This window comes from Rattus norvegicus, chromosome X, assembly GCF_021556685.1.
Source record: "Rattus norvegicus strain SHRSP/BbbUtx chromosome X, alternate assembly SHRSP_T2T, whole genome shotgun sequence".
In the NCBI taxonomy this organism is placed as follows: domain Eukaryota; kingdom Metazoa; phylum Chordata; class Mammalia; order Rodentia; family Muridae; genus Rattus; species Rattus norvegicus.
The window spans coordinates 68,649,413-68,675,066 of record NC_141554.1 but is presented as its reverse complement, the minus strand read 5'-3'; the positions used below and the strand labels follow the sequence as shown (position 1 = coordinate 68,675,066).

Below are 25,654 nucleotides of genomic sequence, written 5' to 3'. Positions count from 1 at the left end.
TTATGGATCCTAAGCTAATTATATGCCAAGACAGAAACCTGAAGTCCTGTCTTCCACTTTGAATAACAATTTTACACATGCATAATTCTGAAACATCATGTTTTGATCATTTATATTAACTCACTGAGTTATGCAGCTCTCCCTATTTCATTACACAACCTAAAAATACAACCTTCATTAAATATTACTGAATGATTTCATGAAGGAACTCTGCAGTTATGGCAACGGAAACAAATTTTCTAAAATTCCAATTTTAATGTGAAAGCTTAAATTTCATGATTTCTCACATGTATTCTCACTATTTGTGGTTAAGTAAGTTCATCTCATTATTTTTTTAGAAAGAGGTCTGTAATATGTTGATGTTCTAAATAACCAAAGTCATTCTGCTCATTACTCCTTTTTATAAAAATGATATTCCATAAAAAATCGCTAATTTGGCTCACAACTAAAACATATAGCCACCATCATATTTCTTTATGCTGCAAAGAGTATCAAATAATCAAATTTATGGTCCAGATTTATCAAATTATAATTTTAATCATTTCTTAATGGACATTTAAAGTAAAACTGACTTTTTTTCTTTTTCTTTTTTTTTTTATTAACTTGAGTATTTCTTATTTACAATTCGAGTGTTATTCCCTTTCCCGGTTTCCGGGCAAACATCCCCCTCCCCCCTCCCCTTCCTTATGGGTGTTCCCCTCCCAACCCTCCCCCCATTGCCGCCCTCCCCCCCCCAACAATCACGTTCACTGGGGGTTCAGTCTTAGCAGGACCCAGGGCTTCCCCTTCCACTGGTGCTCTTACTAGGATATTCATTGCTACCTATGAGGTCAGAGTCCAGGGTCAGTCCATGTATAGTCTTTAGGTAGTGGCTTAGTCCCTGGAAGCTCTGGTTGCTTGACATTGTTGTACTTTTGGGGTCTCGAGCCCCTTCAAGCTCTTCCAGTTCTTTCTCTGATTCCTTCAACGGGGTCCTATTCTCAGTTCAGTGGTTTGCTGCTGGCATTCGCCTATGTATTTGCTGTATTCTGGCTGTGTCTTTCAGGAGAGATCTACATCCAGCTCCTGTCAGCCTGCACTTCGTTGCTTCATCCATCTTGTCTAATTGGATGGCTGTATATGTATGGGCCACATGTGGGGCAGACTCTGAATGGGTGTTCCTTCAGTCTCTGTTTTAATCTTTGCCTCTCTATTCCCTGCCAAGGGTATTCTTGTTCCCCTTCTAAAGAAGGAGTGAAGCATAAAACTGACTTTTTAATTGATATCCATAAACTGCTATGCTTGAAAACTTATAAAAACATAGCATATGCAATTCTGTACAGTATATAATGCTTAAAATGAAAACAGAAACATTACTGACTCATGTATTATTACTTGCTATTTTGGACTGTACTTTCTGTACTTCCATAAAACAATCAGTATGAAGCAGTATGCTGTGTTGTATTCAGGCAGCTGCTTCATGCTTGCTGACAGGAGCCTGGTATAGCTGTCTCCTGAGAGGCTTTCTAGCACCTGACTAATATAGATGCAGATACTTACAGCCAAGGACTGAGCACAGGGACCACAACGGAGGAGTTAGAGAAAGGACTGAGGTAGCTGAGGGGGATTGCAACCCCATAGGAAAAACAACAAAATCAACCAGCCAAACACCCCAGAATTCCCAGGGACTAAACCACCAACCAAAGAGTACACACAGAGGGACCCATGGCTCCAGCCGCATATGTAGCAGAGGGTGGCCTTGGTGGGCACCAATGGAAGGAGAAGACCTTGGTCCTGTGGATACTTGATGACTCAGCATACAGGGATGCTAGAGTGGTAAGTTTGGAGTGGATGGTGGGGTAGCACTCTCATAGAGGCAGGGGGAGTGGATGGGACGGGGGGGGGGGGTCCTGGAGGGAACACTGGGAAGGGAGACAACATTTGAAATGTAAACAAATAAAATAACCATAAAAGGTAGCTACACAGTAAAAATAAAACAAAACAAGCAAACAAACAAAAACCCAACAGCTGCTTCATACACTTAGTGTTTGTTGTGTTTCTTAACTGAATTGATGCATACCAGCTTGGTTTGTATAAGTATGCTACATGACATTCAAATAATAATATTGACTAAAGATGTATTTTTTAGAATGTACATGTTCAATTCCATCTCCACACCATTTTTAAGCAACAAACACTATATTTAGAGACTACTTGGATGTCAATTAGAATTCAATTACTCTGAGCCTCAGTTTCTCACCTATAAAATGGGATTATTTGAAAAGTATTATAAAAGGTAAACATTAAGTAACATTAAGTAACATTACCTGTTACATTTCAGATGTTAGTTCTCAATATTTAACCATGAAAAATCAAAACAAAACAATGCTGATGACCTAGAATTAACTCAGTCTAATGAAGGCAAAAGAAAAAAATCACACTTAGTTGAAACCACATGAGATTGCAATGTGGGCAAACACAGTCAAAAGCACTGAAAATGTGGTTTCAGGTTATACAAAAAAATGGAAATGGTATTTATAGCTTTAAATGGCAAGGGTGTTGGTAATTGTATCATATATATTATTCAGAAACTGTGATTGGGACTGATAAAAATTAAACTACCTTGTAAAAGCATTTTTATTATAAGATTTATTTATTTATGCTCTATTTGCATATATGCCTGCATGACAGAAAAGGGCATCAGATCCTATTATATGGTTGTGAGCCACCATGTTGCTGCTGGGAATTGAACTCAGGATCTCTAAGAAAAGCAGCTATAGCTCTTTTTTTTTTTTAATTTAGAGAATACTTTATTAGTTTTTGTAATCAAACCCACGTATATAAGACCTTACATATTTAATACAGTGTGTTACCCCTGTACAAATGGAAAAAACTTAAGTTCAACATTTCTAGACCAATATGGCTGTTAATTTCTGTACAGTGCCAACTCAACACAGTAAACGGGGATACTTTTTTCCAAAGTTGACAGCACAGGTAAAGTTTCAAAAAATTCAAATTATATATCTGTATATATATATTTATATTTATATAAAAAGACCAATAATAGCAGTGTGTTATGCATCAACAGCAGCAACAGCTTTTCCAGATTCTGCAGTCATCTGAACAAAACTGTAGAGACATCCAGCACACTCCATTTAAAAAAAAAGTAAAAAAACAAAACCCGAGAAAACAGCACAGTTCTGTTACTCTTGTGGTACCTGGCACCATTTTTTTTTAAATTAGCTTCTCAATCATCATCTGGAAAGAAAACATTCTGAGCAACATCATTAAAAACAGCTCTGATAAAGCACGGTCACTACTACGTATCATAAAGCAGGTACAAGCTATTTTACATCCACAGAGGTATGATACAGTACTGTCCTACATCTATAATGCTAGAGGATACAATTTAAAAGGCATTATTTGAGACTTGATTCTACTTTTCCAGCAGAGGGCCCAAAGGATGGTGTGACACAGCTTTGTAAAGAAACATACTCTAGACAGGATTTCCTTTCACTAGTGGCACACTTCTAAGGATTCATTCTCTCCATGAATGTCAGCTAAAACCGTTATTAAAAAAATGAAATATCCCTAGAACAAAACCGTATAACCACCGGATTCACATGAAGATGACCTAGTGGAGACAAGCTGGACCTCACCTTACCAACAAGCTATCAAATCTGTTATGTTTAAACAGTGAGACCTCCAAGGAAGGAGATGCCAAGTAGTGCTTCAAAGCTTCGGACCACAATCAAACACAGCATCCTTTTCAACAGAAGCAGAAGCTCATCTGAATATGCTCATGGATGCTGACATCAACATTTAATCATCTCCTCACTCATCCAGGAAGAGGGGGAGATCAGTTACTACTGTACTTTATTGTGTTCAACCAAATCACCATGTTACAAAAATAGCAAGCTGCCATAATAAAAAATAAGGCTCCTCTATCCAGCACCAGATAGCATCATTTTACTTTCAAGCCTAGAAATTGCACACTTGTATATAAACCAATCGAAGATGAGGATTGAGAGTTCATCTTGGTGGATTTTTCCTTTGATGAATATGAAGTGTCCTTCCTTATCCTTTTTGATGACTTTTAATTGAAAATTGATTTTATTTGATATTAGAATGGCTACTCCAGCTTGCTTCTTCTGACCATTTGCTTGGAAACTTGTTTTCCAGCCTTTCACTCTGAGGTAGTGTCTGTCTTTGTCTCTGAGGTGTGTTTCCTGTAGGCAGCAGAATGCAGGGTCCTCGTTGCGTATCTAGTTTGTTAATCTATTTCTTTTTATTGGGGAGTTGAGGCCATTGATGTTGAGAGATATTAAGGAATAGTGATTATTGCTTCCCGTTATATTCATATTTGGATGTGAGGTTATGTTTGTGTGCTTTCATTCTCTTTGTTTTGTTGCCAAGACGATTAGTTTCTTGCTTCTTCTAGGGTATAGCTTGCCTCCTTATGTTGGGCTTTACCCTTTATTATCCTTTGTAGTGCTGGATTTGTAGAAAGATATTGTGTAAATTTGGTTTTGTCATGGAATATCTTGGTTTCTCCATCTATGTTAATTGAGAGTTTTGCAGGATACAGTAACCTGGGCTGGCATTTGTTTTCTCTTAGGGTCTGTATGACATCTGTCCAGGATCTTCTGGCCTTCATAGTTTCTGGCGAAAAGTCTGGTGTGATTCTGATAGGTCTGCCTTTATATGTTACTTGACCTTTTCCCCTTACTGCTTTTAATATTCTTTCTTTATTTTGTGCGTTTGGTGTTTTGACAATTATGTGACGGGAGGTGTTTCTTTTCTGGTCCAATCTATTTGGAGTTCTGTAGGCTTCTTGTATGCCTATGGGTATCTCTTTTTTTAGGTTAGGGAAGTTTTCTTCTATGATTTTGTTGAAGATATTTACTGGTCCTTTGAGCTGGGAGTCTTCACTCTCTTCTATACCTATTATCCTTAGGTTTGATCTTCTCATTGAGTCCTGGATTTCCTGTATGTTTTGGACCAGTAGCTTTTTCCGCTTTACATTATCTTTGACAGTTGAGTCAATGATTTCTATGGAATCTTCTGCTCCCGAGATTCTCTCTTCCATCTCTTGTATTCTGTTGGTGAAGCTTGTATCTACAGCTCCTTGTCTTTTCTTTTGATTTTCTATGTCCAGGGTTGTTTCCATGTGTTCTTTCTTGATTGCTTCTATTTCCATTTTTAATTCCTTCAACTGTTTGATTGTGTTTTCCTGGAATTCTTTCAGGGATTTTTGCGATTCCTCTCTGTAGGCTTCTACTTGTTCTCTAAGGGAGTTCTTTATGTCTTTCTTGAAGTCCTCCAGCATCATGATCAAATATGATTTTGAAACTAGATCTTGCTTTTCTGGTGTGTTTGGATATTCCGTGTTTGCTTTGGTGGGAGAATTGGGCTCCGATGATGCCATGTAGTCTTGGTTTCTGTTGCTTGGGTTCCTGCGCTTGCCTCTCGCCATCAGATTATCTCTAGTGTTACTTTGTTCTGCTATTTCTGACCGTGGCTAGACTGTCCTATAAGCCTGTGTGTCAGGAGTGCTGTAGACCTGTTTTCCTGTTTTCTTTCAGCCAGTTATGGGGACAGAGTGTTCTGCTTTCGGGCGTGTAGTTTTTCCTCTCTACAGGTCTTCAGCTGTTCCTGTGGGCCTGTGTCTTGAGTTCACCAGGCAGGTTTCTTGCAGGGGAAAAGTTGGTCCTACCTGCGGTTCCAAGGCTCAAGTTTGCTCGTGGGGTACTGCCTAAGTCCTCTCCGCGGCGGCAGCAACCGGGAAGATCTGCGCCGCTCTTTCCGGGAGCCTCCGTGCACCAGGGTTCCAGATGGCGTTTGGTGTTTTCCTCTGGCGTCTGGATGTGCACAGAGTGCAGTCTCTTCTGGTTTCCCAGGCGTGTCTGCCTCTCTGAAGGTTTAGCTCTCCCTCCCACGGGATTTGGGTGCAGAGAACTGTTTATCCGGTCTGTTTCCTTCAGGTTCCGGCGGTGTCTCAGGCGCAGGGATCCTGCCGCCCCTGGGCCCTCCCCTACGGGAATCCAGAGGCCTTATACAGTTGCCTCTTGGGCCAGGGATGTGGGCAGGGGTGGGCAGTGTTGGTGGTCTCCTCCGCTCTGCAGCCTCAGGAGTGCCCACCTGATCAGGCGGTGAGGTCTCTCTCCCACGGGGTTTGGGAGCAGAGGCAGCTATAGCTCTTAACCACTGAGCCATCTCTCCAGTACCAAGAACATACATTTTAAAAGATCAGTTCCAGAGGAAGACTAGAAAGTCTTCCTCATCAGGACCACATACAATAAACAGCATTCATATGACTGTAATTACATCAAAAAGAGTCAAGTTTAAGGCCATCTTAAACTAAGTCATAAATTTCAGGCCAGTCTGGGAAGGGAGGGAGGGAGGGAGAGAGGGAAGGAGGGAGGGAGGGAGGAAAGCGACCTTGAGGTATATATTGGTTACTTTTCTCATCTCTGTAACAAAAGTATCTAATAGAGCGTTCCTCTTTGCTTACAGTTTGAATGGATACATTCCATCATGGCAGTGAATATATGGCAGCAGGATTATGAGACATCTGGTCACGTTGCATCTGAAGTCAAAAGCAGAAAGCAGATAAGAAATGTGATCAGGCGATAAAACCTCAAGTTCAATCCCCAGGAATCCACTTCCAGCAATTTCATGCCTCCTAAAGGTTCCTCAACCTTCCAAAACAACACAAACACCTGGACAGCAAACTGTAATGTTATGGCGTTCATTTGGATCCAAAACAATTCAAACACCAGGTCAATTCAGATGACAAAATTTTATTTTAATCAAGCCACTACTGATTGATCAGGCCTGCAAAAAAGAGCTAAAACTGGAACCATGAGCCAGAATATTACAGAATATTTAAACCTGAAAACCTCAAACAGCTGTGTCAAGTTAAAGTTACATTTCCCCACCAATCAGGACTTAGGGAGAAGGGCTGTCCTTATGTGGTTGATATATGTCAACTGATACAGAATGTAGATTTTAGAGCCCATCTAGTCAAATCCATTTGTTCTTTTGTAGTTAGGAACAGTCATTATGTTTTGGGGAACAAAGGATGAATAATGGGAGCCGTGTTTAGGAACAGTCATTATGTTATGGAACAGAAGATGAATAACAGATGCTGTTCGGCTATTTGGACATCCCCAGCTCCCCCAGGGCCTGGGACGTTGACCTTAGATTCCTCCTATAATTAAATGGAATCTTAAAACAAAGTGACAATACTTAGGGTGAGTTTTTTTTGGTTGTTAGCAACAGTTAAATGGGAGCATCTCAGTAACTTCCCATACACAAGGTGTAACTTCAAACTTCAGGTATTTTCTGGGAAGAAATAATCTATACTTCACATAAATCTATTGCACAGCAAAAATGAGCAGTTTTTCCAAAGTTGATACACATTCAGAATAATTATATTTGCAGTCTCATTTTAAGGTCCTACCTGCTGAAATTTGATTTACATGGCCTCTGAACTTGTAAGTAGTTAAGTTTTTTGTTCCCTTGACATAAGCCAAGGACATCTGGAAAGAGGAAACTTGAACTGAGAAAAATGCCTCCACTAGATTGGCTCACATGCAAGTCTGTAGGGAGGCAGCATTTTATTGACTAGTGACTGATAGGGGAGGCCCCAACCCATAGTAGGTGATGGCACCTCTGGCTTTTATGGAAAAGCAGGCTGGGTAATCCATGAAAATCAAGCCAGTAAGAAGTATTCCTCCATGGACTCTGCTTTAGTTCCTGTCTCCAGATTCCTGCCCTGACTTCTTTAAATGATGAAATGTAAACTGTAAGGCAAAATGGTTCTTTCTCCCCAAGTTATTTTCAGTCATGGTCTTTATCACAGTAATAGAATGTAAACAAAGACACAACTGCATTTTACATTTCCTAAATCAATGTTATTCTGTTTTTTCTCTATAATTTTGACAGGGTATAATAATGGCTAAAGTTAGCAAGATGAAGATAATTATGTTCCTGCTGGCCAGGCAGAAATGACTATCTTCTAAAGAAAGACTCCTGGCCCTCCCTTTGACCATCCAATTATTGGAACAATAGACCTAAGAATTTACAGTTTCTTTAGGATTCTCATGCCAAGAAGAGAAAAAACTAACAGAAGACAAATTTATCTCTATGAAAGATTTAAAACTAGTCAGATGGCATTGCAGGAGAAACTGACCTAGTAGGATATTGGAGCTGAGACAGTGGTGGTCAGGAGATCCACACCTTGGTGGAACTATTTAGTTATACATTTATCTTGCCTTCTATTTAATCTCATGTTGAGACCCTGAAGACAGACTTGAAGGAATCAGTAGACCTTTGTCCCCTTTCTCAATATGGTCCACAGCATATCTTTCTTCCTCTCCCTCTCCTTTCCCTCTTCTCCCTCCCCTTCTCCCTCACCATTGTTAATTTGGCTTTGTTAAGTGGCCTATCAAGGACAGATCTTTGAGCTTGACTTGTTAGACACATGCTCTGATCTTAACTCCAGTAACAATCTGTTACATATTATTTTCCAGTGACTTCTAAAATAAGTTACCACAGAATTGGTGGCTTAAAATAACAAACATTCTCTTACTTTTAGGGAAGTTAGAAGCTAAAAATCAATTTCACTTAGGAAAAAAATCAAAGTACAGCAGGGTCATATTTGCTCCACAGTTTCAAGGTTTGAAGATGCATTTCTTAGCTTGTGGCCTCTTATTCACTTTCAAAGCCATCAGTGTAGTGTTTACATCATCATTTAAGCAGTTTAATCATTTAGCCATCATTTAGCCAGTAGGAGAGAAGATACTCTAAGGAGAGACACTTTTGCTCCTCATTTTGGGTATCAGGCTACTGAAACAAAGGACTTCGGTGAACTAAAATTTCCTCAATAAGTCCTTGCTAGGAAAAGGGAAGCTTTGGTGACAACAAAAGAAGTCACTTGACTTCCAAGAAGAGAGAAAATGAAATTCTGACAACTTATTAAACTACATTGCAAGACACCAGTCAAACAAAGGTCAGTAATGGAAAGGGCCACATTTTTACCACAATTGTCTTACTACGTATAATTTTTACACCTAAGTAAAACTTCATTTCAATACCCTGAAGATTGGCTTGAGGTTCACTGGACTCCTTTATTTGTTCCCAATAGAACCACCTCAACTTCCTTTCTCTACTTTTCCCAATCCTTGTCTTGTTGAAATGGATGAATGGAATGAAGACTGAGTCTTGCTTGTTGGGGCTGTAAGGGTCAAGCTTTTACTCTAAAATTTCCAGTAACAGTTACATTATCTTCTTTTGTGGCTCAGTTTTATCTGTCTCCCTCATATAATGGCATTCGTGCTGACATTAGGGCCCACCAGAATAATCCAGGGTCATTATCATATCTCACAATCCTTAACTGAACAACATAATCAGAGTCTTCTTTACATTATAATATTTGTAGATTCTAGGGATGAAAACTTGATAAATTTAAAACCTTTTAATAAGTCTAGTTTCAACAGAGAGTAGGGAAAGTATTCTAAAAATTAACTTAACTTTAAAACATTTTAAATAATGTAATTTAACAGTCATCAAAATCATATACATGGCTAGTTCCTAAGACACTAAAAAGCAAAAAGACAGTATCCAAATTAACAAAATCAGGAATGAAAAAGGAAACATAACAACAGGAACTAAGGAAACTAAAAAAGTCATTAGGTCATACTTTAAAAGCCTATACTCCACAAAACTGGAAAATCTAAATGAAATGAATGATTTTCAAGATAGATGCCACTTACCAAAGTTAAATCAATATCAGATAAACTATATAAACAGACCTATAACCCCTAAGGAAATAGAAGCAGTCATTAAAACTCTCTCAGAGTCTTACCAGATTTTCAAACTGTTCCACAAAATAGAAACATAAGGAGGCCACAATCACTCTAATACCTAAACCACACAAAGACTCAACAAAGAAAGAGAACTTCAGACCAATTTCACTTATGAACATTGACACAAAAATACTCAATAAAATTCTCACAAACCAAATCCAGGAACACATCCAAAACATAATTTACCATGATCAAGTAGGCTTCATTCCAGGGATGTAAGGATGGTTCAAAATATGAAAATCTATCATTGTAATCTACTATATAAACAAACTCAAAGGAAAAAATCACATGATCATCTCATTAGATGCTAAAAAAGCATCTGTCAAAATCCAATACTCATTCGTGTTAAAAGTCTTGGAGAGATCAGGGATTCAAGGCCCATATTTAAACAGAGTAAAAGCAATATACAGCAAGCCAATAGTCAATATCAAATTAAATGGAGAGAAACTTGAAATAATCCCACTAAAATCAGGGACACCAGGATACCCACTCTCTCCCAATCTATTCAATATAGTACTCGAGGTTCTAGCTAGAGCAATAAGGAAACTAAAAGATATCAAGGGGATACAAATTAGAAATGAAGAAGTCAAAGTATCACATTTTGCAGATGATATGATAATATCATCATAAGCAACCCTAAAAATTCTACCAGAGAACTCCTACAGCAAATAAAAATCTTTAGCAAAATTGCTGGATAAAAAATTAATTCAAAGAAATCAGTAACCTTCCTTTATATAAATGATAAATGAGAAAAGAAAGAAATTATGAAGACAATATCTTTCACAATAGCCACAAATAATTTAAAATATCTTGGTATAACTCTAACCAAGTAACTGAAAGACCTATATGACAAGTATTTCAAGCCCCAGAGGAAAGAAATTGAAAAGATATTAGAAGATGGAAAGACCTCCAATGCTCATGGATCAGTAAGATTATCACAGTAAAATGGCCATCTTATCAAACGCAATCTACAGATTCAATGCAATCCTCATCAAAGTTCCAACACAATTTTTTATAGACCTTGAAACAGCAATTCTCAACTTCATATGGAAAAACAAAGCTCCCAGGATAGCCAAACAATAAAAGAACTTCTGGAGGAAACACCCCCCTTGACCTCAAGCTGTAGTATAGAGCAATAGTGATAAAAACTACATGGTATTGGTAGTAAAACAGTAACATTGATCAATGGAATTGAATCAAAGACCCAGAAAAAACCCACACCTATGTACACTTGATTTTTGATAAAGAAGCCCAAGCCATACAATGAGAAAAAAAGAAAACATCTTTAACAAATGGTGCTGGTCTAACTGGATGTCTGCATGTAGAAGAATGCAAATAGATCCATATTTATAACCACCCCCCCCCGCACAAAACTCAAGTCTAAGTGGATAAAGGACATCAACATAAAAACAGACACACTAAGTCTCATAGAAGAGAAACTGAGGAATATCCTTGAATGCATTGATACAGGAAACAACTTCTTGAAATGGATCAGGCTCTAAGATCAACAATTGATAAATGGGACCTCATGAAATTCAAAAGCTTCTGTAAGACAAAGGACACTGTCAATAGGACAAAAAGGCAGCCTATAGGTTAGGAAAAGATAGTCACTAACCCTACATCCAACAGAGGACTAATATCCAAAATATATAAAGAACTCAAGAAGTTAGACATAATTAAAATGGGGTACAGGGCTAAACATAATTCTCAACAGAGGAATCTCAAATGGGCAAGAAGCACTTAAAGAAATGCTCAATGTCCTTAGCCATCATGGAAAAGCAAATCAAAATAACCCTGAGATTCCACTTTGCACCAATCAGAATGACGAAGATAAAAAACTCAACCAACAGTGCATGCTGATGAGGATACAGAGAAAGGGGAACACTCCTCCATTGCTGGTGGGATTGCATGCTGGTACAACCACTCTGAAAATCAGTCTGGCAGTTTCTCAGAATATTGGAAATAGTTCTATCTGAAGACCTAGGTATACTACTCCTGACGGTATACCCAAAAGATGTTGTACTATGTTCATAGCAGCTTTATTGGTTAACAGCCAGAAATTGGAAACAACCCAGATGTCCATCAGCTGAAGAATGGATACAGAAAATGTAGTCCGTTACACAACGGAATACTATTCAGCTATTAAGAAGGACATCATGAATTTTGCAGGCAAATGGATGGAAATAGAAAATGTTCTGAGTAAGGTAACCCAGTCCCAAAAGGACATGCATGGTATGTACTCACTGATAAGTGGATATCAGCCATAAAGTACAGAATACATGAAACACCCCACAAACCCAAAGAAGTTAAACAAAAAGGACCATCCAAGAAAGGGTGCTTGAATCACACTTAAAGGGGGAACAAAATAGTCATAGGAGATAGAGTGAGGGAAGGAAATTGTTGGCAGAGGGGAGGAGGAGAGAATGGGGGTGGCAGGATCAGATGTGAGAGAGACCCAGCGGGCCAGGATAGTAGATGGAAATCCGCAGTTGCTAGGAGTTGGGATGTTGGGAGGAATCTTAAGAAGTCCCAGAAACATGAGATGTGGGAGGCTCCCAGGGGTAAATGTGGGTGACCTTGGCCAAGATGCCTAACAGCGGGGACATAGAAACCGTCCATCTCCTGTAGCCAGACAGGAACCCCATTGGAGGGATAAGGATACCAACCCATCCACAAAACTTTCAATCCAAAATTTGTACTGTCTAAAAGAAATGCAGGGACAAAGAAGGAGCAGAGACTGAAGGAATGGCCAACTAATGACTGGCCCAACTTGAAACTTATCACATGGGCAAACACCAATCCCTGACATTATTAATGATATGCTTGCAGACAGGAGCCTAATATACCTGACTCTACCCAGCAGCTGACTGAAACAGATGCAGAAACCCACAGCCAAATATTGGAAAGAGGTCAGAGACTCTTATATAATATGAATTGGGGGAAATGATTGAAGGCCCCTATGGGGATGGGAACCCCATAGGAAGATCAACAGAGTCAACTAAGCAGTACCTGTAGGAGCTCTCAGAGACCAAGCCACCAACCAAAGAACACACATGGGCTTGAAGGAGGCCACAGGCAGATATATACCAGATGTACAGCTCAGTCTCCATGTGGGCCCCCCAACAACTGGAGTGGAGGCTGTCCCTAAAGCTGTAGCCTGACTGTAGTATCTGTTCCCCAACAGGGCTGCCCTTGTATGGCCTCAGTGGGAAAGAATGCACCTACCCTGGCAGAGACTGATGCTCCAGGGTATCCGGGGGGCATACCAGGGGGCCCATCTTCTCAGAGGAGAAGAGAGTGGGGATGGAGGAGGGTTTCTGTAAGGGAGGAACCTGGAGGGGGTGCAGCGTTTGATATAAATAAATATATTAATTTTTAAAAGACACTTAAAAGTAAGTCTCTCTCTTGCTTACTCTAGACAGACACTATTACTATTCTTTTACATGAGTTTTCCCTTTCTTAATGTTTATACCTGTTGAAAGCCTTTCTTTACTCCAATTTTGCTTCATACTGACTCTTCCAAAATCCTTTTTAAATTTGTGTATATAATTTTCTCATATTTTTAAAATTAAAATATAACTATATAATTTTACCTTTCCCTTTCCTCCTTCCAAATCCTCCTATACCCCTACTACTTGTTCTCTATCTCAAATACATGGCCCCTGGTCTTTTTCTTTAATTGTTGTTACACATGCACATACATACCAGGAATATATGTGAATATATTCCTACACATGTAAATACAATCTGTTCAGCCTTAATGTTACTTGGAACAGGATGCCTAATGTGAGATTGCATCTTCTAAAAACGTGAAGGAAGCCACACCTATAATACTGCAACAATAAGGCTTCTTAAACAATACCTGGATAAGAGTAACAGCAACTGACATGATAACATGGAAGACGAAAGTCACACTTGATTCAGTACTAGACAAAGAACCATAAGCAAGTAAGAAATGCTGAGAGCCAGAAAAATATTTTTCCCTAGGGATAAGTCCTACAATTAGTTATCTAACACCAAGTGGTCAGTTCTGAAATCATATCATATAACTAATATTATATGAATTTCTTTTCTGTAGTATATATCAAGAATTTGAGCTACATAAAGTTTTCTAAAAAGAACTTCTCCGGCTGCTTTAGCTGACATTGTAGGGCTGCATGTCTCACTGATCCTGACAGTAGATATGCTGGACACTATTCTAAATACATATATTAGCTCATTTATTTCTTTTAACTCTATGATGAAAAGATTATGTGTTATTTATCAACATTTTTAATTATCAACATTTTCCAGAAGAAGTAAGGTATAAATTAAGTAACCCATTCAGAATCACAGATTCCAGTACACTGTCAGGTCAAATTCAAATATAGGCAACGTAACAGCCACTATGGTATCTTTATAGAAATTAAGGAATGGACGATACATTCAGGAGGTGAAAAAGAATATCCTTAAGTTAGTAAATTATTATCAAGCAGAAGAGGTATGTATTCTGTATCATTATTCAAAACTAGACCAAGAACACTGGTTGCAAATTATACCATTTGAAGGCATTACTACATCAATACGAATCTGCTCTATGAGTGTGAATCTCCCATCAGTGAAAATTGATCAGAAGATGGATGAACTGGTACCCTTTTAAATGTTCTAAAATCTAGAAGGATATCTAAGACTACACACCACTCTTGAGGTAGACTAAACAGGCATGGGGAGCAAAGCAGGTTTCTCTGCATAGTTGTCAAAGGCTGATGTTAGAACTGTACTTTACAGGACCATTCCAAACTGGCTAGGTACAACTTGATTAACCAAAATACCTGCTAACCATCCTTTTCTTCATTAGAAAGGCATTTTCTATATAATTTGCTTTTGTGAAACTGCATGCTACTAACATGCATCTGATGCCATGACACATCCTAAAAATAAAATCAAAAAACAAAACAAACAAAACAAAACAACAAAAAAAAACAGAAAAGAAAAAAAACAGAAAAGAGGAGCAAACGTGACCTAGTTTCATTTTGGTTGCTATCAAAAAGTGCTCTGAAAAAAAAAAACGTTACTCCCAAATTCCAAGATATAAATTCCAAGATATAACCTATCATAGTAGAGGCAAGGTGACAGAAACTTAAAGCAGCTAGTCACATCACATTCACACTGGAGAGCAGAGAGAAAAAAATACATGTATGCCTACTTGCGCTTTCCCTTCTCAATATTCTTACACAGTGCAGGAATCCTTACATAGGGAATAGTGCCATCCACACTAGACTAAGTCTTCCCACATCAATTCATGTAATCAATACAGTTTCCCAAACCTGGTGGTCACAGACAAACCTGATCTAGAAAATCCCTTTATGAGATTCTCTTTCCATGTGATTCTAAGTCATATCAAGTTGACAAAGTAACCATCACAATATGGACCACTCAAATAGCCCTTAGTTTTAGCTGTCCCTTCCTGTATTCCCTTTCTTGACCCCTCTTCCCTCCAATTCTCCATTTCAGTTTTTTAAAATATGTACATATATGAAAGAAGCCTAAATAAAATCACCAAATAAATGGGGAAAACAAAGCCAGATCACTTACCACCAAATGAACTTCCAGTGCTGCGAATAGGTTTTATCTAATTGTGTTTGTTAACCAAATGTACTCCATGGAACTCCACCCTCCCCCCAAAATATAACACTCAGGATATTACCAAGGTTATTGATTGTTTCTTACAAACTGATGGTAAGGTTCTATTGTTAAAGACAAGCTGGTGCCTACCTAGAGCCTTCATTCCTAGTGATGTGTTCATGGTACTCTGCCCACTACAAAGCAGAAAGGTAAATACCAACCCAGATACAAACCCTTTGTCCTACAATGGTGATCTGCCTGCAAGATATGCTGATACAATAGTGGCACAAGCTTGTGAGAGAAATCAACAACTATATGTTTAGATTTAAAGACCACTCCATGAGATGGAATCCAACTGTACAGGTGCCCAAGAACCCACTGGCTAGGCCAGGGATCCAGGGTAAAACCAAATACTACTATCCTGCTAAAGGAACACAGCAATAAAATGACTACTAATAACATTCTGCTATACTCATAGATTAGTGTTTTGCTCAGCCTTCATCAGAGAAGTTGCCTCCTACAGTAGATGGAAACAAATACAGAGACCCACAACTGGGCAATGTTCCAGACTGAACAACCTTGAAACTCTCAGCCCTAAATGGAAGGTTTTCATCAAATCCCTCCCATCAGGGCTCAAGGAACTCTGAGAAAGAGGAGGCAAAAAGACTGTAAGAGCCAGTGAGAATGGAAGAAACTAAGAAAACAAGGCCATGACTCATATAGTGTACATGTTTGACATCATTGCTAAGTGCAAAAGTGTTCCATAATTACGTATCTTCACTGTGTCCAATAAACTGTGGTATTTTTAATGTCATCCACTTTTGAAATACTATTGATTAGAACTCATGAGCTTGATTTCACAACTTAATCAATGAGTTTCAATGCATATTTTAAAATGCCTGAGCTAAGACCACTTTTGCTTGTTGTTTCCAAAGCATTTCTGGTTTTATGCTGACAAAAGTAGAAGTTTTCTGTTCTTCCAGTTCCCTGATCATCTTGTTGATTCATTATGATCTTTCCTTTCACATTATGTCAGCTATCCTGTCCCGTAGACGTTTATTTTCATTACAATTAAAGATTTTTGAAAGTTTATGCATTTATTAGTTTGCACTTATTTGTTTTACCTACATGTGTATAAACATACATACATGCCATGTTGTGGAGATGAGAGGATAACTTGTGAGAGTTGCCTTTCTCCTTCCTTTTACCATGAGAGTTTCAGAGATCAAATTCGGGTCATCATGCTTGGTGAGTGACTGATGGTGCCTTGACTGACTGACCAACTCATAGGCCCCCAAACCTTATGTTCACACATTCTATGTCACCTTTAGTAACCCTCTAGATTAGAAACACTAGTAAAATTCCTAATTATATGTTCATATCCTTTATATCCTTTCACTCATATATATGTAATATGAAAATCTTCATAATTATCCATTCCGTATACATTCAGCTACCCTGGAAGTCTTTTCCTTGGCAAACATCCAAAACTAGATAAATGAAATTAGCTCATTAAATTTCTCAAACAATTCAGGGGGCATAAAGCAAAGGCGTAGCTATGGTAGCGTTTTATGAAGTCAGTGGCCTCCACGGTCAGAATGAATTTATAGAGCATCATTTGTGTGACAGGGTTCAAAGAATATAGGTAGGAAGGGTATCTATAATGAAGGAAAGCTATCTTTTATGAGATTTCAAAACTTAGTGTAAAAATCAAGACATCTGTCAGAAAGCCATAATACTGAATACACAACTTATGTCATTGAACAAGAAAAGAAAAAAAAAATCAAGCTAGCTCCCAACTTGAAGCTCCACCCCCACTTGCTAGCATTTGTGGTTCTGGAAGGTACTTTGCATATTATCAGAGGAGAAAAGTAAGGATCAATTTCATGTAGCTACAAATCCTGTAATCAATAACAGAGACTTGCCTACAAAACTTATGAATGCAATACTGGCTCAAAGCTTGGGGCTGGGGAAGGACCAGCTACATTTGTAAATTGGATTTAAGGCCCACTCCATGAAACAGAACCTATACCTCACACTGACAGCGTGACCGAGAACCTCAGACTAGACAGGTCACAGGCCTTGGGGGAAACCTACTACTATTATTCTGCTAAAGGACTGTTGCAATAAAATGAATACTAATGACATTGCTATACCACAGTTCCTCAGTCAACCCTCATCAGAGAAGCTTCTTGTAATAGGTTTTAATTAACAGAGACCCACAGCTGGGCAAATGTAGACAGTAGGAGACTTTCAAGCACTAAGGCTTAAGTGGGATGTCTTTATCAAACCCCTTCCCTCAAGGCTCGGATCTATGTGGGAGGAGAGGTGGAACTATTTTAAGTGTCAGAGGTGGTGGGTGACAAGAAAACAGCATCATCCTGATACACAAAACTCACAGAGACTGTGACATCACACAGAAATAAAATAAAATAAAACAGAACAAATTCAAGCCAGATAATCACACCACTAACCAAGAAGCTATTTGCAATTGATACCTGCCGGGAAAGGGACAATCAGTTTTCTTCAATGGGGTGTGTCATACAATTGACAACATAGCCTAGATCACAGACATACTTGGCCATCACAAGACAGACTCCATGGTTTCTGTATGTGCTTTTTGTTTTGCTTTGTTATTTTGTCTTATTAGGGTTGTGTTTGTTTTTAATTCATTTTAGGCTTTATTTTTGTTTTGTTATTGTTGTTTTGAGAAAGGGTGAAGGGAGTATGAAGTTTGGTGGAAAGGAAAGTTTGGAGGATCTTGGAGGACTTAGATGATGGGAAAGAATATAATCAAAGCATACCATCTAAAAACTTAAATAAAAAAATGAAGTGTTCCATGTACTAGTAACTAAAAGAATGATTCTCTGATAAAACCAATAACTTAAATAAGATTAAGAGTTTCATAAATGGTAGCCAAAATGTCTAAGATGCAATGAAAAATTACTTCTTGTGTCAAGAGCTACAGAAGCCCTAAGCTCAGTGAGAAAAGCTAATTAATTGACCAAAAATACAAAAATAATTTCAAGGATGTAAATGAGGGGATATGAGAGTTACTGAAGAGAGAAAGGGAATAGGGGAAATTAAATGTATTATAATTAAAATAAAAATCTGTGTATTGAAAAAAGCCACATAACGTTCTTGAACAAGCAATTAAAAAAATCTTGGAACAAATGCAAAAATACTGAAAACTATATCAGCAAAGAAATAAGAATCAGTTTCAATTTAAAACTGAAATGCAAACTGTATGACTAATAAAACACAATACCTAATGTCTTTTGAATAGCTATCTACACTCAATATGAGAGTGCAGATAACACAACAGAGTTATCAACGTTGAAGGCAGAATTTAGGTATAATTTACTTGGTCTTAACAAGAAAAAGATAGGAGAAAACCATACTCTTAGGCATCTGTGGAACATAACAAATGATCAAAAATTTCTCTGTGTTGCCACAGATCTAGATCTCTAGAAGAAAAAAAGAACATGAAAAGAAAACAATAGAATGGAGTCTGCTTATAAGAAGCAGCTGGTAGGCACTCAAATCCCATAAGGGAGGGAGCTGGACTCTTAGAAGTGTAGACAATCCTGAAAGCTCAGTGGAGACCTCCATTTATGTTCACATTCCTGGCCCAAGAGAAACCTGCCTAATGCCCTCTGGACACAGGAACCTAGGAGCAGTGAGGGAAAGTACCCTTCTGGTTTCTGCCTGTGCCCAAGAGTTGAACCAGTACCACAGCTCTCTGTACACAAATCCTGTGGGGAGACAGCTGGACTCTCAGAAGTGCAGACAATCCTGAGAGCACAGGGGAAACCTCTGCTTCTGCACACATTCCTGGCCCTAGAGGACCCCACCTAGTACCCTCTGTCATCTCTGGGAACAGGAACCTAGGATCAGTCAGGGGCAGGACCCTTCAGGTTTTTGCCTGTGCCCAGAGCTGTGAGCCAGTCACCAGGAGCACTGACACACCTGAGAGAGGCGGAAAGACCAACTCCTTTCCTCCAAGCGACCTTCCTGGAGACCTCAGGAGCAGTCTGGGATAGGACCCTTTCGGTTTCTGCCTTGTACCTTGAGCTGATTCAGTCCTAAAGCTCTCTGTTCCTAGATCTGGCTGAAAGAAAACAGGTCTACAGGAGTGCTGATACACAGGCTTACAGCCACTTTCACAGACAGCAAGACAAAGCTAACACCAGAGAAAACTTGATAGCCAGAGGCAAGCACAGGAACCTAAACAACAGAAACCAAGACTACTTGGCATCATCAGAGCCCAGTTCTCCAAGCAAAGCAAATATTGGATATCAAAACACACGGAAAAATCAATATTTGCATTTAAAAAATCACATCTCATGATGATGATAGAGGAGTTTAAGAAGGATATAAATAACACCCTTAAAGAAACACAAGACAACACAGGTAAAGAAGTAGACGCCCTTAAAGTGGAAACACAAAAATCTCTTAAAGAATTACAGGGAAACACAACAAAACAGGTGAAGTAATTGAACAAAACCATCCAGAATTTAAAAATGGAAATAGAAACAATAGAGGAATCACAAAGGGAGACAACCCTGGAGATAGAAAAACTAGGGAAGAGATCAGGAGTCATAGATGCAAGCATCACCAATAGAATACAAGACATAGAAGAGGCAAAAGATACCATAGAAACCACTGATACAACAGTCAATGATAATGTAAAATGCAAAGAGCTCCTGACCCAAAACATCCAGGAAATCCAGGACTCAATGAGAAGATCAAACCTAAGGATAATAGGTATAGAAGAGAGTGAAGACTCCCAGCTCAAAGGACCAGTAAATATCTTCAACAAAATTATAGAAGAAAACTTCCCTAACCTAAAGAAAGAGATGCCCATAAACATACAAGAAGCCTACAGAACTCCAAATAGATTGAACCAGAAGAGAAATTCTTCCTGTCACACAGTAGTCAAAACACGAAATGTACAAAACAAAGAAAGAATATTAAAAGCAGCAAGGGAAAAAGGTCAAGTAACATATAAAGGCAGGCCTATCAGAATTATACCAGACTTCTCACCAGAGACTATGAAAGCCAGAAGATGCTGGACAGATGTCATACAGACCCTAAGAGAACACAAATGCCAGCCCAGGTTACTGTATCCAGCAAAACTCAATTAACATAAATGGAGTAATCAAGATATTCCATGACAAAACCAAATTTACACAATATCTTTCTACAAATCCAGCCCAACAAAGGATAATAAATGGTAAAGTCCAACACAAGGAGGGAAACTATATCCTAGAAAAAGCAGGAAAGAAATATTCCTCTATTCAAAGAATAAACAGGCTGAGAAAAAAATTAGTGAAGTGACACCCTTTACAATAGTCCCAAATAACACAAAATACCTCGGTTTGACTCTAATGAAGCAAGTGAAACATCTGTGTGAGAAGAAGTTCAAGTCTCTGAAGAAAGAAACTGAAGAAGACCTCAGAAGGTGAAAAGACCTCTCACGATCATGACTGGCAAGATTAATAATATAATAAAAATGTCCATTTTGCCAAAAGAAATCTACAGATTCAGTGTAATCCCCATCAAAATTCCAACTCAATTCTTCATAGAGTTAGAAAGAGCAATTTGAAAATCCATTTGAGAGAGGAAAACACCAAACGCCATCTGGAACCCTGGTGCACGGAGGCTCGCGGAAAGAGCGGCGCAGATCTTCCCGGTTGCTGACGCCACGGAAAGGACTTAGGCAGTACCCCACGAGCAAACTTGAGCCTTGGAACCGCAGGTAGGACCAACTTTTCCCCTGCAAGAAACCTGCCTGGAGAACTCAGGACACACAGAGGCCAAATTCCTCTAGGACCGGGCACTTCCTGTGTTTACCGGAAGTCCCACACCCGCGGATCCCGGCCCGCAGCAGCTCTCAGCTCCCAAACCCCGTGGGAGAGAGACCTCACCGCCTGATCAGGTGGGCACTCCTGAGGCTGCAGAGCGGAGGAGACCACCAACACTGCCCACCCCTGCCCACATCCCTGGCCCAAGAGGCAACTGTATAAGGCCTCTCGGTTCCCGTAGGGGAGGGCCCAGGAGCGGCAGGATCCCTGCGCCTGAGACACCGCCGGAACCTGAAGGAAACATACCGGATAAACAGTTCTCTGCACCCAAATCCCGTGGGAGGGAGAGCTAAACCTTCAGAGAGGCAGACACGCCTGGGAAACCAGAAGAGACTGCACTCTGTGCACATCCAGACGCCAGAGGAAAACACCAAACGCCATCTGGAACCCTGGTGCACGGAGGCTCGCAGAAGGAGCGGCGCAGATCTTCCCGGTTGCTGCCGCCGCGGAGAGGACTTAGGCAGTACCCCATGAGCAAACTTGAGCCTTGGAACCACAGGTAGGACCAACTTTTCCCCTGCAAGAAACTTGCCTGGTGAACTCAAGACACAGGCCCACAGGAACAGCTGAAGACCTGTAGAGAGGAAAAACTACACGCCCGAAAGCAGAACACTCTGTCCCCATAACTGGCTGAAAGAAAACAGGAAAACAGGTCTACAGCACTCCTGACACACAGGCTTATAGGACAGTCTAGCCCCGGTCAGAAATAGCAGAACAAAGTAACACTAGAGATAATCTGATGGCGAGAGGCAAGCGCAGGAACCCAAGCAACAGAAACCAAGACTACATGGCATCATCGGAGCCCAATTCTCCCACCAAAGCAATCACAGAATATCCAAACACACCAGAAAAGCAAGATCTAGTTTCAAAATCATATTTGATCATGATGCTGGAGGACTTCAAGAAAGACATAAAGAACTCCCTTAGAGAACAAGTAGAAGCCTACAGAGAGGAATCGCAAAAATCCCTGAAAGAATTCCAGGAAAACACAATCAAACAGTTGAAGGAATTAAAAATGGAAATAGAAGCAATCAAGAAAGAACACATGGAAACAACCCTGGACATAGAAAATCAAAAGAAAAGACAAGGAGCTGTAGATACAAGCTTCACCAACAGAATACAAGAGATGGAAGAGAGAATCTCGGGAGCAGAAGATTCCATAGAAATCATTGACTCAACTGTCAAAGATAATGTAAAGCGGAAAAAGCTACTGGTCCAAAACATACAGGAAATCCAGGACTCAATGAGAAGATCAAACCTAAGGATAATAGGTATAGAAGAGAGTGAAGACTCCCAGCTCAAAGGACCAGTAAATATCTTCAACAAAATCATAGAAGAAAACTTCCCTAACCTAAAAAAAGAGATACCCATAGGCATACAAGAAGCCTACAGAACTCCAAATAGATTGGACCAGAAAAGAAACACCTCCCGTCACATAATTGTCAAAACACCAAACGCACAAAATAAAGAAAGAATATTAAAAGCAGTAAGGGGAAAAGGTCAAGTAACATATAAAGGCAGACCTATCAGAATCACACCAGACTTTTCGCCAGAAACTATGAAGGCCAGAAGATCCTGGACAGATGTCATACAGACCCTAAGAGAACACAAATGCCAGCCCAGGTTACTGTATCCTGCAAAACTCTCAATTAACATAGATGGAGAAACCAAGATATTCCATGACAAAACCAAATTTACACAATATCTTTCTACAAATCCAGCACTACAAAGGATAATAAAGGGTAAACCCCAACATAAGGAGGCAAGCTATACCCTAGAAGAAGCAAGAAACTAATCGTCTTGGCAACAAAACAAAGAGAATGAAAGCACACAAACATAACCTCACATCCAAATATGAATATAACAGGAAGCAACAATCACTATTCCTTAATATCTCTCAACATCAATGGCCTCAACTCCCCAATAAAAAGAAATAGATTAACAAACTGGATATGCAATGAGGACCCTGCATTCTGCTGCCTACAGGAAACACACCTCAGAGACAAAGACAGACACTATCTCAGAGTGAAAGGCTGGAAAACAAATTTCCAAGCAAATGGTCGGAAGAAGCAAGCTGGAGTAGCGATTCTAATATCAAATAAAAACAATTTTCAACTAAAATTCATCAAAAAAGATAAGGAAGGACACTTCATATTCATTAAAGGAAAAATCCACCAAGATGAACTCTCAATCCTCATCTTCGATTGGTTTATATACAAGTGTGCAATTTCTAAGCTTGAAAGTAAAATGATGCTATCTGGTGCTGGATAGAGGAGCCTTATTTTTTATTATGGAAGCTTGCTATTTTTGTAACATGGTGATTTGGTTGAACACATTAAAGTACAGTAGTAACTGATCTCCCCCTCTTCCTGGATGAGTGAGGAGATGATTAAATGTTGATGTCAGCATCCATGAGCATATTCAGATGAGCTTCTGCTTCTGTTGAAAAGGATGCTGTGTTTGATTGTGGTCCGAAGCTTTGAAGCACTACTTGGCATCTCCTTCCTTGGAGGTCTCACTGTTTAAACATAACAGATTTGATAGCTTGTTGGTAAGGTGAGGTCCAGCTTGTCTCCACTAGGTCATCTTCATGTGAATCCGGTGGTTATACGGTTTTGTTCTAGGGATATTTCATTTTTTTAATAACGGTTTTAGCTGACATTCATGGAGAGAATGAATCCTTAGAAGTGTGCCACTAGTGAAAGGAAATCCTGTCTAGAGTATGTTTCTTTACAAAGCTGTGTCACACCATCCTTTGGGCCCTCTGCTGGAAAAGTAGAATCAAGTCTCAAATAATGCCTTTTAAATTGTATCCTCTAGTATTATAGATGTAGGACAGTACTGTATCATACCTCTGTGGATGTAAAATAGCTTGTACCTGCTTTATGATACGTAGTAGTGACCGTGCTTTATCAGAGCTGTTTTTAATGATGTTGCTCAGAATGTTTTCTTTCCAGATGATGATTGAGAAGCTAATTTAAAAAAAAATGGTGCCAGGTACCACAAGAGTAACAGAACTGTGCTGTTTTCTCGGGTTTTGTTTTTTTTACTTTTTTTTTTAATGGAGTGTGCTGGATATCTCTACAGTTTTGTTCAGATGACTGCAGAACCTGGAAAAGCTGTTGCTGCTGTTGATGCATAATACACTGCTATTATTGGTCTTTTTATATAAATATAAATATATATATACAGATATATAATTTGAATTTTTTGAAACTTTACTTGTGCTGTCAACTTTCGAAAAAAGTATCCCCGTTTACTGTGTTGAGTTGGCACTGTACAGAAATTAACAGCCATATTGGTCTAGAAATGTTGAACTTAAGTTTTTTCCATTTGTACAGGGGTAACACACTGTATTAAATATGTAAGGTCTTATATACGTGGGTTTGATTACAAAAACTAATAAAGTATTCTCTAAATAAAAAACAAAAAAAAAAAAGAAAATCCATTTGAAATAACAAAAACTCAAGATACCGAAAACCATACTCAACAACAAAAGGACTTCTGGGGGAACCACTATCCCTGAACTCAAGCAGTATTACAGAGCAATAGTGATTAAAAACTGCATGGTATTGGTACAGAGACAGACAGATAGACCAGTGGAATAGAATTGAAGACCCAGAAATGAAGCCATACACCTACGGTCACTTGATCATTGACAAAGGAGCTAAAATCATCCAATGGAAGAAAGACAGCATTTTTAACAAATGGTACTGGTTCAACTGGAGGTCAGCATGTAGTTGAATACAAATCGATCCATTCTTATCACCTTGTACAAAGTTTAATTAAGTCCAAGTGGATCAAAGACCTCCACATCAAACGAGATACACTCGAATTAATAGAAAAAATAGTGAGTAAGAGTCTGGAATAAATGGGTCCTGGGGAAAATTTCCTGAACAGAACACCAATGGCTTATGCTCTAAGATCAAGAATTGACAAATGAGACCTCATGAAATTTTACCGCTTCTGTAATGCAAAGGAAACTGTCATTAGGACAAAATGGCAACCAACAAATTGGGAAAAGATCTTTATCAATTCTACATTCAATAGAGGGCTAACATCCAATATATACAAAGAACTCCAGAAGTTAGACTCCAGAGAGCCAAATAACTCTATTAAAAATGGGGTACAGACAGTGGAAGGGGAAGCCATTGGTCCTGCTAAGACTGAACCCCCAGTGAAAGTGATTGTTTCGGGGAGAGTGGTAATGGGGGGAGGATGGGGAGGGGAAGCCCACATAGAAGGGGAGGGGGAGGGGTTAGGAGGATGTTCGCCCAGAAACCAGGAAGGGGAATGATAATGGAAATGCAAATAAGGAATACTCAAGTTAAT

At 39.2% G+C, this 25,654-nt stretch overlaps 1 protein-coding gene across 4 annotated transcripts in view; it reads right to left on the bottom strand.

Annotated features, from left to right (window-relative positions):
* Zc3h12b (zinc finger CCCH-type containing 12B) overlaps nt 1-25,654 on the bottom strand; it is a 231,932-nt gene that overhangs the window by 170,354 nt on the left and 35,924 nt on the right. The window contains 1 exon segment of one of the 4 annotated variants that reach the window (NM_001432875.1): nt 6,494-6,568. The gene's annotated coding sequence lies outside the window, so the exon portion shown is untranslated. 4 annotated transcript variants of the gene reach the window in all.